Genomic DNA, 17,450 nt, shown 5'->3' on the forward strand with positions numbered 1-17,450 from the left:
CTTCAGGGTCCATAGGGTATCCACAGGATACCTTGGGGTATAGGTGTGACGTCAGTCGCTGGGCACCATAGAGTTAAGCTTTTCAGCCTCCCAGCATGCACTAGGGTCCCCCTCCTATACCCCGCCCCCGAGCCAAGGCACCTCAGTTTAGTTTGGTGCCCGGCCGGCGTCGGGTGCACCTGTCGGAGTGGGGGCTAGAAGAGCCCCTTAAGCTTTCTTCAGTGCAGCTGTGGCTGCACATCTGGATGTACAGCATGGACAGTCAGTCCTGACGTCCATGCTGTCTTCCCTACACCCCCGCCGGTACCAGAACGCCGGTACCGATCCGGGGATGCTGGTGAGCATCTGGGGTCACAGCTAGCGGTGACCCCAGATGTTCCGGACCCAAGGGGGACAAAGGTAAGCGGTGGGTCCCCGCTGGTCACATGGTCCTAAGTCCCCAGGCAGGGGGCTCCCTGGGGACTGGCTGCAGCGTGGAGCCAGGCGACCAACCTGCGCTTTCCACTACCCCCTGGGACAGCGGACCGCAGCAGAGCGGCAGCGCTGCGGCGTCCCAGGGGTTAAATGCATGCCAGGGGAGCGCGCCTTCCCTGTCTCACAGCCGGTGCCTCCCCCGCTGCACACAGCCCTCTCTGCATGCTGCCGACTGGTCCTGTGGCAGCGCTCCTTCCCCAGGCCAGCCTCCTCTCTGCTCCTCGGCGGCCATCTTCTCCAGAACGCATGGTGGAAGCGCTGGATGGAAGCATCGTGGTCTGGGTCCCCCCGCATACCTCTTCTCCGCTGTGGCTCAGGTCTGTGTATGCAGCGCTGTGTCCTACCAGGCCCTGTGTCTGTGTAGTTGAGTGATCAGCGCTGTTAGTGCAGGAATTGTTATTTCTCTGCATTGTATGTGACTGCTAGCGCTGCCTGTAACTTTTCTTCTCTAAACTGTCAGCTTTATTACTGTCCCTGTTCTTTCTGCTAAAGCCCTTGCGGTGCGGTGCTGCAGGGTGGTCTCTCGCCTATTTAATACTTAATTGGTGAGAGAGGTCACATACGTGGTGCCATCATGTCTGAAAGTGATTTTCCCCTCCGGCTACAGTGTACCACGTGCAAAGTACCGTTAGCGGAGGGGGAGGGTAGCGCGGAGGGCCTTTGCCAGCAGTGTTTGTCCATGGCGCGGCCTATTATGGTTACAGCACCGGTACAGGAGCCGCCCTGGGCTTGTTTCGCTCAGGCGTTAACAGCTTTAGTGGGCCAGTTAGCTCCGCAGCCCGCGTTTACTCCGATGGGTTTGTCCCAGCAGTCTGTGGTGTAGTCACCCATGCAGGGGTTCCCACGACAATTGGTGGTACCCCACAGTCTCCCTATTTCCCCGCTCCCGGGTTCTCAGGAGCCAGCGTGGGTTAACTCCCTGACGAGTTCTGTACAGCACTTGTCGGATGTGTTGCAAGGGGAGTCTGTGATGCGGCCTCATAAAAGGCCGGTGGCGTCTCTGTCCGCTCCTTATGAGGATGACGAAGGGACGTCTGATGATGGGGAGATTCTGGATCCTTACGATCAAGAACCTCTCCATACGAAGGACGCTGATGCTAAGTCCAAAGTATATATTCCTGGACTTATTCGGGCGGTCTGCACAGCCTTGGTGACTGAGGACGAAGTTCCCCCAGCGGCTAAATCTAAGTATGCCTTTTTCAAAGATGTGAAGGGCGATGCCACAGTCTTTCCTCTTTCGGGTCAGTTGGTGGACCATTTAGAGGAGGCCTGGCAAGCGATACCAGCCGCAGAGACGCCTGGCAGTGGCTTATCCGTTCGCGGATAATTATTTTGCTAAGTGGGAATCCCCTCCACAGGTGGATTCTCACGTGACCCGTCTTGTCCGTAGTGCCACATTGCCGATGCCATCCATGTCCTCCCTTAAGGATGCTACGGACCGCAAGGTAGAAATCTGCCTGAAGTCCGCTTATTCCCTTGCAGGGGGGGCAGCACGGCCGGCTATGGCCATTTGCTGGGTTGCTGGAGCGCTGGGCAGATTCATTAGAGGCTTCTTTTGAATCCGACTGTCCGGCCGAACAGGCGGAGTTGATTGGCAATCTCCGTGATTCGGCCACCTACATCAACGAGGCGGCTCTAGACATTAGTACTCTGGTGTCTAGAATTTCTTCAGCAGCGGTAGCTGCTCGTCGCACCTTGTGGCTGCGATCCTGGAAGGCGGACGCAGATTCCAAGAAAGGTCTGGAAGCGTTGCCGTTTACCGGAGAAGTTCTCTTCGGTCCGGATCTGGATAAGATTGTGGCCACGCTGGCGGCAGCCAAATCTGCTTGTCTCCCGTCGGCCGCTGCTCCTTCTGGTTTTGGACCATCGTCCTTTCGGTCATCTAGGGCCCAGGGCAGGCCCAAACCACAGTCGTTTCCTCGACAGGCTGGCCCTAAGAAATCGGTCAAGCCCCGGAAGCAGGCATGGAGTACCAGACGTCCGGCCCCCAAGCCAGATGACAAGCCTGCGGCCTGACGGTCCGGGCCTCCCTTTGGGGGATCCCAGGGTGGGAGGCCGCCTGCTACAGTTCGCCCAGTGTTGGTCGACCACTACAACAGACACTTGGGTTCTGGAGGTGGTTTCCCACGGATACGCCCTCCTTCCGGCACAGATCCCCGGCTCGCTTCTTCACCACGGGTCTACCATCAGACCGGAACAAGGCTACGGAGCTGCGGAAGGTATTGCACACTATGCTCCAGGCTGAAGTTATAGTGCCTGTTCAATTCTCCCAGAGGGGCCAGGGTTTCTATTCAAATCTATTTTTGGTACAGAAACCCAATGGGTCATATCGTCCGATTCTCAACCTCAAAGCACTCAAGTCTTTGCGGGTCCCGAAGTTTCGGATGGAGACCCTACGGTCCATCATTCTGGCGCTGGAACCTGGGGACTACATGGTGTCATTGGACATACAGGACGCTTACCTGCATGTCCCTATTCTTTTGCGCCATCAACAGTTCCTCAGGTTTGCAATCCGCAGCGAACACTTCCAGTTTCGGGCGTTACCTTTTGGCCTGGCAACAGCACCACGTGTTTTCACCAAGGTGATGGCGGTCATGGCGGCTTCTCTGCGGCTGCAGGGAGTCCGCATGTTGCCGTATTTGGACGACCTGTTATTGGTGGCAGGATCTCCAGAGCTCCTGTTACGCCACTTGGACCTGACCATTGCACTGCTGCAACGGCACGGCTGGCTAATCAACTGGCAGAAGTCCACTCTAATCCCGTCTCGGAGGATTCTGCATCTTGGAGCCTTATTGGACTCGGGACAGCAAAGGATCTTCGTGACGGAGGACAAGATCTCTGCTTTACAGTCAAGGGTGCGCAGTTGCCTGCACAGCCGCCGGGTGTCCTTAAACTCGGCGATGAGGTTACTGGGCTCCATGGTGTCGGTGTTCGACATGGTGGAATACGCCCAGTTTCACTCCAGACCTCTGCAGCACCTGATCCTGTCCAAGTGGAACGGGCTGCCTCAGTCTCTGAAGTCCCAGACGATTGTGCTCACCCCGGAGGTTCGCCTGTCCCTTGCGTGGTGGTTACAGACGACCCACCTCAACAAGGGATGTCCATTCTGGGTTCCAAATTGGGTCCTGTTGACAACGGACGCCAGTCTTCGGGGCTGGGGAGCAGTTTTGGGTCCACACTTTTTCCATGGCAGGTGGACGCCGACAGAAGCGGAGCTTCCAATAAATATCTTGGAACTCCGTGCGGTCTTCAATGCTCTCCAGCAGGCACAGCGGTTTCTCCAGGGTCGCCCGGTGCAGGTCCAGTCGGACAATGCTACCACCGTGGCCTACATAAACAGGCAAGGAGGAACTCGCAGTCGGGCAGCTCTCGTAGAGGTCTCTCGGATCCTGGTTTGGGCGGAGCGCAATCTTCCGGCCATATCAACGGTCTTCATCCCAGGAGTGCTAAATTGGGAGGCGGACTTTCTAAGTCGCCAAGACGTTCATCTGGGGGAATGGTCCCTGCACCCGGACGTTTTTCAACTACTGGTGGACAGGTGGGGTCTTCCAGAAATCGACCTCATGGCGTCCCGGCACAACAACAAGTTGCCGGTGTACGGGTCTCGCACAAGAGACGAAGGGGCGTCTCTGGTGGATGCTCTGTCCGTCCGGTGGACGTTCCGGTTCGCATACCTGTTCCCTCCGGTCTCCCTTCTTCCACGGGTAATCCGGAAATTCAAACAGGAAGGAGGGACGCTCCTGTTGATAGCTCCCGCGTGGCCCAGACGGCACTGGTTCTCAGACCTTCAGGGTCTGTCCGTGGACAGTCCTCTGCGGTTGCCGCTACGACCGGACCTTCTGTCTCAGGGTCCTTGCCTTCACCCGGACCTGACTCGGCTGTCTTTGACGGCGTGGCTGTTGAGACGGCCATGCTGAGGTCCCGGGGGTTTCCAACTCTGTGGTGCGTACCATGTTACGAGCTCGGAAACCGTCTTCCGCGAGGATATACCATCGCGTGTGGCATACGTTCTTCCAGTGGTGTCGACCGAGAGGTTATGCACCGCGGGAGTTTCGTCTGTCTCGGATTCTCGCCTTCCTGCAAGCGGGACTAGATCATGGGCTTCGCCTTGCTTCTTTGAAGGTACAGGTTTCGGCCCTATCTGTCTGGTTTCACCGTAGGATTGCTACAATCCCGGATGTGCGCACCTTTATGCAGGGTGTTCTCCGCATTCAGCCGCCCTTTGTTCCACCTGTGGCGCCTTGGGATTTGGCTGCGGTCCTGAGGGCTCTCCAAGGACCGCCGTTTGAACCACTGGGCTCAGTGGATCTTAAATGGCTAACAGCTAAGTCTGTTTTCCTTCTGGCCATTGCTTCGGCCAGACGTGTTTCTGAGTTAGGGGCTCTTTCTTGTAGACCCCCTTTCTTGGTTTTTCATGGGAACAGGGCAGTGCTCCGCACTCGGCCCGAGTTTCTTCCCAAAGTTGTTTCCCAGTTTCATGTTAACGAGGAAATAGTTGTACCGGCCTTTAACTCACCGGGTCTTTCCGTGGGTGAGGCCTCTTTGGATGTTGTGCGGGCCTTAAGGACTTATGTTGACCGCACTTCTTCGTTTAGGAAGTCAGACGCTTTGTTTGTCCTCTATGGCTTCCGTAAAAAGGGTTGGCCTGCTTCAAAGCAAACTTTGGCAGCCTGGCTCCGTATGGCTATTTCTGAAGCTTATCTTCATGAAGGCCTACCGGTCCCACCTTCTCTGAAGGCTCATTCCACTAGGTCTGTGGGTCCTTCGTGGGCAGCTCGACGTGGTGCCTCGGCAGTTCAGATCTGCAAGGCTGCTACGTGGTCCTCTGTCCATACCTTCGTGAGGTATTACAGGTTTGACACCTTCGCCTCTCAGGATGCTTCCTTCGGGCGGCGGATTCTCCTTTCTGCACAGGAGCGTCCCCACCCTTAAAGGATACTGCTTTGGGACATCCCCAAGGTATCCTGTGGATACCCTATGGACCCTGAAGTAGAAAATGAGATATGGTAAGAACTTACCCTTGTTATCTCTATTTCTACAAAGTCCATAGGGTTCCACAGGACTCCCGCCCTGTCGCACCTGTGCTGCAGATGGGCTTTGCTCTGGTCACCGGTTTTCCGTCTCCCTCTGGTGAGAATGTGATTCTTGTATGTGTCCAGATCTTTTTTTCTCTCTTCCTTCTCCTCCTCCGGCCTGATAACTAACTGAGGTGCCTTGGCTCGGGGGCGGGGTATAGGAGGGGGACCCTAGTGCATCCTGGGAGGCTGAAAAGCTTAACTCTATGGTGCCCAGCGACTGACGTCACACCTATACCCCAAGGTATCCTGTGGAACCCTATGGACTTCGTAGAAATAGAGATAACAAGGGTAAGTTCTTACCATATCTCATATTTCTACTTCAGGGTCCATAGGGGGTCCACAGGGTTGACCTTGGGGTATAGCTGGATCTGGATCCACGGGCACCACGTAGTTAAAGCTTTGCTGCTCCCAGGATGCACTTGGGTCCGTCCTCCTCTATACCCCCCCGAGCCACAGGCACCTCAGTTTTAGTTGGTGCCCGGCCGGAGTCTGGTCACCCTGACGCGGTGGGGCTGCATAAGCAGCCCCTAAGCTTTATTTTTAATTTTTAGAAAAAAAAAAATGTAATTTTATTTTTTTTTTTACGATCTTCTGAGTGGCAGCATCAGACTGTCCATGCTGCTGCTCCAACAGCCCCGCTGGCGCTGCGACGCCAGTACTGCTCTGGGGATCGCAGTGGGACCCTGGAGTCAGTGCTAGCGTGGCTCCGGGAGTTCCCACTGACTGCTGCCGGACACACAGGGCCAGGTAAGCCGTGTGCAGCGCTGCGCGCAGGGATCAAAGGCAGTCTTTCAGCTGCCGGTCTCTGGGGAAAGACCGGCGGCGGTGGGCTCCCCCCTCTGTGGCATACCCCGCATGACCGCTGGCCCCCAGGGTGTAAGTACTGGCGGGGAACCGGCTTCCCTGGGGGTTTATTACTAGCGGGAGGCAGCCTTCCCTGCTTTAGCGGCTCATCCCCTCAGCCCAGCGCTCCTCTCGGGTGCTGGTGTCGCTGGGCTGTTATCTCCTGGCCACTCCTCAGAGTTCTCCGGTGGCCATCTTCCAGGCAGCATCGCAGACTCCCAGGCGGTATACAGTGGACCAGTCCCCCTGCGTACAACTCCCCTGGCAAAGGACAGTGTTCGTAGCGCTATAGCCCTCCCAGACACTGAATCTGGGAGGTTGAATGTAGCTGAAGGTGCAGTGAGTACTAACTTCTCTGCATTGTATGTGACTTTTGCTAGTGCTGCCTGTCTGTGCTTATTTCCTCTTACTGTCAGCTTTTTACCTATCCCTTTCCTTCTCCTACGGCCCGCAGATGCGTGGGGGAGGGGTGTTCTTTCTGTGTACCTCACTTATATAGATCTATGTATTTGTGAGGTCCGTCACATACAGCGGTGTGCTACTCCGTACCATATTGTGCGCTGTTTGTGTTGCATACTTGGGAGTGCGCAGGTGTTGTACGCCTTACCTTGTTTTGGTGATTCATTTTATTGCAAAAGTTTTGTGTCATGTCTGATGAGGAGAATTAGCGCTCCGTGGCTCCTGTGTTGTTTTCCTGCCGACGCTGTTCGGCAGGGGTTGACGGGGTGGATTTGTCTCAGGACGGTCTGTGCGGGTGGTGCCAGCTGGTACCTGGTCCCTCTAAACCCCCGGTGGTGCAGGATCCTCTGTGGGCGATGTTTCCGCAAGTACTGGCGTCGAACGTGGACCGGCTTGCGGTCCCTTCTAGGGTGTTGCCCCAGCCTACCATCCCCCGTTCCCCGGGTGTGATGCATCTGGTGCAGTCTCCTCTCGGGTCCCAGACTGTGGGTCCTTATGCGGGATTGCCTGTATACGTGCAGTCTCCCACGGTGCCGCAGCAGTCGATGGTACCCTTTCAGGGGTATCCTCAAACGGCACCCCCTCCTTGGGTGGATGTCCTCTCCAGCTCTGAAAAAGCCGACGACGAAGCCGCCAGGCTCTGAACAATCTATGTTGCACAGTGATTTGCCCCCAAAGGCGTCCAAGAGACCCGTTTCAGCTTCACTGGCGGCACAGTTCACGGACTCGGACGTGTCTTCGGATGACGGGGCCCAGGAGGTGGAGGCTAAGTCCTCCATTAATGTGCCGGCATTGGTTAGAGCGGTGCGGGCCAACCTTCATATAGAGGAGGATGCGCCAGCTCCCAGATCGAAGTACCCTAATTTTAAAAAGGCCAAAGTAGCTTCGATGGTTTTTCCCCTGTCCGACCAGTTAACGGATCATATGGCAGGGGCCTAGCAGTTGCCCAGCAAGAGATTCCAACCGCAGAACGGTTGCCTTCAAACTATCCTTTTCCTGAGGCTCCTTGCAGGAAGTGGGAAACTCCGCCTGCGGTAGATTCCCACGTCACCCGCTTAAATAAAAGCGCTACGCTGCCTTTGCCGTCGATCTCCTCCCTGAAAGATCCCACGGACAGCAAAGTGGAGACTTGTTTAAAATCTATCTTCTCTCTCGGGGGCGGTGGCCTGTCCGTCCATGGCCATCTCTTAGGTGGCTAAGGCCATCGAGAGCTGGGCCAACGCTTCGGAGGATAACTTCTGGAGGATGCTCCGGAGATACAGAGAGCGTTGATAGGACAAATTAGGGATACGGCTTCCTTCATTGGGGAAGCATCGCTAGATGCAAGCCTGCTGACCTCTTGGGTGTCGACTGCAGCTGTGTCGGCACGTCGGTCCTTGTGGTTGAGGTCTTGGAGAGCTGACGCAGACTCCAAAAAGGGTCTGGAGGCCTTACCTTTCAATGGAGAGTTGCTGTTTGGTCCAGACTTGGACAAAATAGTGGATACTCTGGCTAAATCTAAATCAGCCTTCCTCCCTTCGGCTTCTGCACCTACCAAGGTACGGAGCTCTGCCTTTTGGGTTCAGGGCAAGGCCAAAGGTCAGTCCTTCCCGAGGCAGTCGGCGACCAAGGCCGCTTCTAAGCCCAAGAAGCAGGCCTGGAGTGCCAGGCGCCGTCCAAGCAGGAAGATAAACCTCCTGCCTGATGGGACAGGCCTCCCTCTGGGGGACCGACTTCTTCTATTTGCCCAGTGCTGGCACAATACCACCATGGATGCCTGGGTTCGAGAAGTGGTCTCCCAGGGGTACGCCCTGTCTTTTCGGCACAGACCGCCCCACCAGTTTTTCTGCACGAGTCCTTCTCAGGGCAAGACAAAGACTTTACAGATTCAGGAAGCTATAGAGTCCTTGCTGAAAGCGGGGGTCATTGTTCCCGTTCCTCAATTACAACGAGGGACGGGGTACTATTCTTTTTTTGGTGCAGAAACCCAATGGTTCTCATCGCCCTATCCTCAACTTGAAGTCTCTGAACAAATTCCTCAGAGTTCCCAAGTTCAGGATGGAAACGTTATGTTCCATCATTCTGGGGATTACATGGTGTCCCTGGATATCCAGGATGTCTACCTCCATGTTCCGATAGCACATTCGCACCAGCGGTATCTGAGGTTCGCTATCCTTCAACATCATTATCAGTTCCGGGCTCTACCCTTTGGCCTCTCCACGGCACCGAGGGTATTCACAAAGATTATGGCGGTCATGGCCGCACATCTTCAGAACCAGAATGTACGGCTGCTGCCGTATCTGGACGACCTCCTGTTGCTGGCGAGCTCCCCGGAGGTACTGCTTCAACATCTCCACCTGACTATCGCTTGCCTGCAAGCGCACAGGTGGCTGATAAATTGGAAAAAGTCCTCCCTGATTCCATCACAGCGGATGGTTCATTTGGGAGCCCTGCTGGATTCTCGTCAGCAACGGATCTTCCTGACCCCGGAGAAGGTCTCCTCCCTACAGCTGCAGATACACAGTTGCCTGAGCAGTTGCCGTCTGTCTGTCCATTCAGTTAAGAGAGTTCTGGGGTCCATGGTGTCGACATTCGACATGGTGGAATTTGCCCAGTTCCATTCCCGGCCCCTGCAGGGGCTGATTCTATCGGAATGGAACGAGTTGCCTCACCGGATCCGCTCTCAGATGCTGGTGTTGACCCCGGAGGTTCGGCAGTCTTTGGCTTGGTGGCTTCAGACAGCTCATCTGGTCGAGGGGCGCCCCTTTTGGATCCCGGACTGGGTCCTGCTCATGACGCATGCCAGTCTCCGGGGTTGGGGGGCAGTGACCGGCTCATTGTCGCTTCAGGGTTGTTGGTCTGCGGAAGAAGCACTTCTCCCCATCAACATCCTGGAACTGCGGGCAGTATACAGGGCCCTGCAATCGTCCGGCCCCGCTCTTTACGGAAGGGCGGTTCAGGTGCAGTCCGACAACTCCACCACGGTGTAGTATATCAACCACCAAGGAGGAACTCGCAGTCGGGCAGCGATGTCGGAGGTATCTCGCATTCTTGCTTGGGCGGAGTGTCACATTCCAGCGATCTCGGCAGTCTTCATTCCCGGAGTCCTCAATTGGGAGGCGGACTTTCTCAGCCGTCACGACGTGCATCCCGGGGAATGGTCGCTTCACCCAGAGGTGTTTCAGCTACTCATGGACAGGTGAGGGCTGCCGGAGCTGGACTTGATGGCCTCCCATCACAATCACAAGTTGCCCGTTTACAGGGCAAGGACAAGAGATGCAGGCGCTTGTCTAGTGGACGCGCTTCGGTGAAATGGACGTTTCACCTGGCGTATCTGTTTCCTCCGATATCCCTACTTCCTCGGGTCCAGCGGAAATTCACGTAGGACGCCGGCACGCTCGTGCTGGTGGCTCCGGCGTGGCCCAGACGTCCTTGGTACTCCGATCTGAGGAGCCTCTCCATCGACGCTCCGTACCTTCTTCCTCAGCATTGGGACCTGTTGTCTCAAGGGCCCTGCCTTTACCCGGATCTGGGTCGGCTGTCTTTGACGGCGTGGCTCTTGAGACAGCTGTCTTGAGGTCTCGGGGTTTCTCCAGTTCGGTCATTGGTACCATGCTTCGGGCACGCAAGCCTGCTTCCGCACGGATTTACCACAGGGTGTGGCACACTTTCTTTCAGTGGTGTGAATCCAGAAGCTATGATCCTCAGGTGATCTGGGTTTCCAGAATCTTGGAGTTCCTTCAGTCAGGTTTGGACCTCTGCTTACGCTTTGTCTGCTTTGTCGGTGTGGTTTCAACGACGGATTGCTACACTGCCAGATGTTCACACCTTTTTCCAGGGTGTTCTCAGGATCCAGCCTCCCTTCGTGGCTCCTTGGGACTTGGCGGTGGTGCTACGGGTCTTGCAGGGTCCTCCTTTTGAGCCTCTTGAGTCGGTGGAACTCAAGTGGCTGACGTTTAAGAACGTTTTTCTCCTGGCAATTGCTTCTGCCAGGAGGGTGTCAGAATTGGGGGCGCTTTCCTGTCGCCCTCCTTTTCTGATCTTTCACCAGGACAGAGCGGTGCTCCGCACTCGTCCTGAGTTTTTGCCCAAAGTGGTCTCAAAGTTCCACATTAATCAGAAACTTGTTGTGCCAGCTTTTCAGTCACCTGATCTTTCAGCTGGTGAGGTTTCTTAGATGTAGTCCGGGCGCTTAGAATCTATGTGGACCAGACTGATTCGGTTAGGAAGACTGATTCATTGTTTGTCCTCTTCGGTTTTCACAAGAGGGGTTGGCCTGCCAACACACAAACGTTAGCCCGTTGGCTTCGTTCCATTATTTGTGAGGCTTATGCACAGGAGGGTTTACCTGTGCCAGCCTCTGTTAAGGCTCATTCCACTTGTTCTGTGGGTCCCTCTTGGGCTGCTAGACGTGGCGCCTCTGCTGTTCAGCTGTGTAAGGCGGCCACTTGGTCTTCAATTCAAACGTTTTTGAGGTTCTATGCGTTTGACACCTTTGCCTCTCAGGATGCATCCTTCGGGCGCCGGGTGCTCCTTTCAGCACAGGAGCGTCCCCGCCCTTAGTTGAACTGCTTTGGGACATCCCCAAAGTCAACCCTGTGGACCCCCTATGGACCCTGAAGTAGAAAACAAGAGATATGATAAGAACTTACCTTTTGTTATCTCTGTTTCTACAAAGTCCACAGGGTGCCCGCCCTGACGCACCTGGCTTCATATGGGCTGGGTGGCTGGTCACCGGTTTTCAGTCTCCCATTTCTGTGAGTATTTCTTGTGTGTTCTTGTCTTCCTTCTCTCTGTTTAGTCTCCTCCTCCGGCCTTGGCTGCTTACCAACTGAAGTGCCTGTGGCTCGGGGGCGGGGTATAGAGGAGAACAGACCCAAGTGCATCCTGGGAGCAGCAAAGCTTTAACTGCGTGCTGCCCGTGGATCCAGATCCAGCTATACCCGAAGGTCAACCCTGTGGACCCAATGGACTTTGTAGAAACAGAGATAACAAGAGATATGGTAAGAACTTACCTTTGTTATCTATACCTGTCCTCCAATTCTACCCTAATACAGGTGTAGTTAAGGTGGTTCTTTTAATTCTCATATATAAAAGATAATATTTGAGGTCTCGCACATACTGCTGTGTGCTGCACTGTGCCATATTTAGGCAAAGGGCTCCTGCAGCTTACCAAAGTGTCAGACAGGACCAGTGTGTCGCATACTTAGGCAGTGGGCTCCTGCAGCTTATCCAAACATCAGTCAGAACCAGTGTTTTCCTACTTCAGGGTCCATAGGGTTCCACAGGATACCTTGGGGTATAGGCTGATGTCAGACATCGGGCACCAGAGTTAAATTTTCAGCCTCCCAGGATGCACTGGGGTCCCTCTCCTATACCTCAAGCCAATTTCGTTGGTTCCCGGCTCTGAGTCTGATCACCTTAACAGAGGGGGGCTGTTATGGCCCCTGAAGTTTCTTCAAAAGCAGCTGTGGCTGCACATTTGAGTTGTACAGCATGGACAGTCAGTACCGATGTCCGTGCTGTCACTCCTACACCCTGCCGGACCAGAACGCCTGTACTCATCCAGTGATGCTGGTAGGTATCTGGGGTCACAGCTAGCAGTGACCCCGGATGCCTGGACTGTGGCTGGATCCAAGGGGGACAGGTTAGCAATGGGGTCATGCGGAGGGCACCCGTGGAGCAACACAGTCCTAAGTCCCCAGGCAGGAGGCTCCCTGTGGACTGGCTGCAGTGTGGAACAAAGTATTAACCTGTGCTTCCACTATACCCTGGGGACAGCGGGCTGTGGCTGCGGGCACGCTCCTGCTGATAGCTCCAGCGTGGCCCAAACGGCATTGGTACTCAGACCTTTTTGGAGTCTCTCAATAGACAGATTGTTTCCTCTCTGTCCGGACCTATTGTCTCAAGATCCTTGCCATTACCCGGACCTGGGTTGTCTGTCTTTGACGGCGTGTCTGTTGAGACTGCTCTCTTTAAGGTCCAGGGGTTTTTTCAGCTCTGTAGTTAACACTATGCTCGGAAGCTGGCATCTGCAAGAATTTACCACAGAGTGTGGCATACTTTCTTTGAATGGTATCGCACTAGAGGCTATGATCCTCAGGTGTTCAGGATATCCAGGGTTTTGGATTTCCTACAGACGGGCTTAGATCACGGTCTTCGCCTTGCTTCACTGAAGGTGCAGGTTTCTGCCCTGTCCGTGTGGTTTCAGCGTAGGATTACTACTCTTTCTGATGTCCGCACCTTTTATGCAGGGTGTGCTTCGTGTTCAGCCTCCCTTTATTCCACCAGTGGCTCCTTGGGATCTAGCTGTGGTCCTGAGGGCTCTCAAAGGACTGCCGTTTGAACCACTTTGCTCGGTGGATTTTAAATGGCTTACTGCTAAGACTGTATTCCTTCTGGCCATTGCTTCGGCCAGGCGGGTCTGAGAATTGTCATGTCGCCCTCTTCTGATTTTTCATAGATTGGGCGGTGCTACGCACTCGCCCTGGTTTTCTGGTATCTAGTTTCCACATCAATGAGGAAATCCTAGTACCAGCAGTTAATTCCCCAGACCTCTCTGCTGGTGAGGCCTCCTTAGATGTGGTATGGGCTCTAAGGATTTATGTTAACCATACCTGTCCATATTGGAACTCCGACTCTGTTTGTCCTCTATGGTTTCCGTAAAAAGGGTTGGCCTGCCACGAAGCACACTTTGGCAGGATGGATTCGCATGGCGATTTCTGAGGCTTACAGTCATGAGGGCCTTCTTGTTCCATCCTCTCTTAAAGCTCACTCTACTCAGTCTGTGGGTCCTTTGTGGGCAGCTCGCCGTGGCGCCTCTGCAGTTCAGCTTTGCAAGGTAGCCAAGTGGTCATGTGTCCATACTTTTGCAAGGTATTATGCATTTGATACCTTCACCTCTCAGGATGCTTCCTTCGGGCAGCGGATTCTCCTTCCAGCACAAGAGCCTCCCCACCCTTAAAGGATACTGCTTTGGGACATCCGCAAGGTATCCTGTGGATACCCTTTGGACCCTGAAGTAGAAAATATGAGATATGGTAAGAACTTACCCTTGTAATCTCTATTTCTACGAAGTCCAATTAGCAAGTCCCTGATTAGCAGGGAGCCAGATTAGCGCTACAGAGGCGGCTTCCTGTATGCCCCGGCTCCCTGACAAGCAGGGTAGCCGGTGTTTTCCCTGCATTAGGTGGCTCAGCAATACTGCACAGAGGCAGTATATATATAAAACAGTTATACTCAGTACACGCACCACTTTATAATAACGGCGCTAGAATGCGGGGGGCGGAGCTTAGCTCCGACTTCCTCCTGCCTCCCATCAGCCCCAGCGTGTCACTGCATGCAGTTTGCTGGCGGCCATTACAGGGAGTGGCAGTGTTGGACAGCCTACTCGGACCTGTATGTATCACAGCAGGGGTTTAGGCTGATGTAGACAGAGAGCATAATAATAATTAATCTTTGCCTGGTGTTTTGGCACTGCTAGGAGCGCTGTGGTGGGCAAGTGTGACTGTCTCCAATCTCTCTGTACCCCAGTGGATTCTGTTTTTCTTACCCTGTCACTTAACCTCTTTGTGGTTTGTGTGGGGTCTGTATGTAGCATGACTGGCAGGTCTAAGGCTTTGCAAAAGTTATTTACCTGCAAAAAGTGTGGAGTAAAATTTACACAGGGACAGTCATCTACCTCCAGATTGTGTGACGGTTGTTATATGGATCAGCAATCTGCAGAGATGTCAGAACCACCGTCTTGGACGCAGGTTACATCTGTTATGTCCTCTCTCTCGGCTGAACTGGAGGCTTCTCTCAGAGAAAGAGAGGCTTACAGGTCAGCTACTACAGAGGAACCAGCATGGGCGATATCCCTAGCTGTTTCTATGGAGGGGATTTCCAAAGCCATGACAATGGCGTCCGCTCTAAAAAGAGACTGTTACCCTCAGTCCTCCATTGGGATGACCCGGAGGAGGATATGCCCGAATTAGAAGAGGGTGAGTACGCCCCAGATTCGCCTAAAGAGCCTCTGGAGTCTGATCCTGAACAGGTATCAGAAGGAATAGAAGCCTTGATTGGTGCAATACGACAGGTATTGCATATACAGGAAGAGGACTCAGGACCTGCAAAACAGTCTTTCTTTCTTAAGAAACAAAGACAAGCTACGGCTTTCCCTATATCGGAAGAGCTGGATTCCCTTCTAACGACATCCTGGGAACATCCACATAAAAAGTTTCAGATGTCCCAGCATTTATTATCTTTTTACCCTTTTCCAGCAGATAATAGAAAGGCTTGTGAAACTCCCCCTACGGTAGATTCATCTGTATCGCGATTGTCAAAAAAGACTACGCTCCCTGTTCCTGGAGTCACATCTTTAAAGGAAACGTCCGATCGGAGACTGGAGAGCACTCTTAAGTCCAGGGGTGACTCTTCGTCCAGCGATAGTTAGCTCATGGACTAACAAGGCTATTGAAATTTGGGCTAAGCAATTGGCGGACGGATTGAAAGATCAACTACCTATGGAGGAACTCATTCCATTAGCAGAACATATAGGTGAAGCGGCAGCTTACCTTAGAGAAGCGTCTAAGGATGTTTGTTCTATTGCCTCCAGAACTTCAGCTCTGGCAATTTCAGCACAGCGGGTGCTGTGAAATTGGCAGGCTGATGCGGAATCCAAAAAGGCTGTGGAAGCACTTCCTTTCACTGGACATGTACTATTCGGGGCAGAACTAGATAAATGGATATCTCAGGCTACTGGAGGTAAATCCACTTTTCTACCATCTGCAGCTCCTCAACCTAGACGATCTTACTCAGGACCTTCGTTTCGGGCCCCGGGTCGTTCACATGGTCATTTAAGAGGATCATCAATGTCCTGTGGTACCAGAGGTCGGGGTAGAACCGCAGCCACCAGAGGCTCGAGTCTACAGGAAGTTAAGTCCACTTCTAAACCCAGTGCATGATGGGCTTCCCTCTCACCTGGGGGACCACAGAGTGGGAGCGCTTCTTCGGGACTTCAGCGAGGTCTGGACGGAAACCTGTGCGGACGCTTGGGTCCGAGGTATAATAATTTGAGGCTACAAGCTAGATTTCCAATTGCAACCCCCGAATCGTTTTTTTACCACAGGTTTGCCAGTTTCCAACGACAGAAGTGTGGTCTTACAGAAAGCAATAGACAGGCTTCTGTCCATGAAAGTGGTAATCCAAGTCCCCAGTCATCAGAAGGGAAAAGGATTTTACTCCATTCTTTTTGTCATTCCGAAGCTGGACGGCTCGGTCAGACCCATTCTAAACTTAAAGGATCTCAATCCATACTTACGGATCTTCAGGTTCAAGATGGAGTCTCTTCAGTCGGTAATTGCAGGCTTGGAGGAGGGCGAGTTCATGGTATCTCTAGATATCAAGGACGCCTACCTGCACATACCCATTTGGCCACCTCACCAGGCTTTCCTGAGATTCGCAGTTCGGGATTCACATCTCCAGTTTCAGGCCTTGCCCTTCGGCTTATCTTCGGCCCCACGGGTATTCACAAAGGTTATGGCTGTGATTATGAGTCTCCTTCGGAAACAAGGAATCACTATTACTCCGTACCTGGACGACCTACTCCTGAAGGCGAATTCCAAGGATCAATTATTACAGGACATCACTGTGACGCACAACCTCCTCATTCATCATGGATGGATCCTGAATTTTCCCAAATCGCATCTGCAACCCACACAGAGATTGCAGTTTCTAGGAATGATAATGGACACAGTGTGTCAAAGGGTGTTCCTTCCCCAGGACAAGATAACTTCCATTCAGGAGATGGTGAGGTTGGTCCTTCGACGTTGGCAGGTTCCGGTTCATGCATGTATCCGACTTCTGGGGAAGATGGTGGCAGCCTTCGAGGCTGTCCAGTATGGTCATTTTCACGCCAGACCTTTTCAGCTAGATCTCCTATCACAATGGTCGGGATCCCACCTGTTTCTTCACAAAAGAGTCAGGTTACAACCCAAGACTTGGATTTCCCTACTGTGGTGGCTAAACTCAGTTCACCTTGTGGAGGGAGAGAGATTCGGAGAGTGGGATTGACGCTTCTTACCACGGATGCGAGTCTAAGAGGCTGGGGGGCAGTAATTCTGGAGCATCACTTCCAGGGGCGCTGGACAGCAGAGGAATTGAGTCTACCAATCAACATATTGGAGTTAAGAGCAGTTTTCTACGCATTAGGGTCAGTCCAACAATGCCATAGCAGTGGCATACATAAACAAACAAGGAGGCACCAGAAGTCGTGCGGCCATGAAGGAAGTCAGCAGGATTCTGATCTGGGCGGAAAAGCTACACAAGGTCGATTTCGGCAATCTTCATTCCGGGCGTCGAAAATTGAGAGGCAGATTACTTCAGTCGTCAGGATGTACATCCGGGAGAATGGGCTCTACATCCACAGGTGTTTCAGCAACTGGTCCAATGGTGGGGTCTTCCGCAGGTCGACCTCATGGCATCCAGGCAGAACCATCAACTGCCCCTTTACTGCTCTCAAACAAGGGATCCACAAGTGGTGGCTGTGGATGCACTGTCAACACCATGGCGGTTCCAGTTCATTTATCTGTTTCCTCCATTTCCCCTTCTCCCTCGAATCCTTCCACTCGCTCAGTG

This window comes from Taudactylus pleione, unplaced genomic scaffold, assembly GCF_031769625.1.
Source record: "Taudactylus pleione unplaced genomic scaffold, aTauple2 ptg000399l, whole genome shotgun sequence".
Taxonomy (NCBI): domain Eukaryota; kingdom Metazoa; phylum Chordata; class Amphibia; order Anura; family Myobatrachidae; genus Taudactylus; species Taudactylus pleione.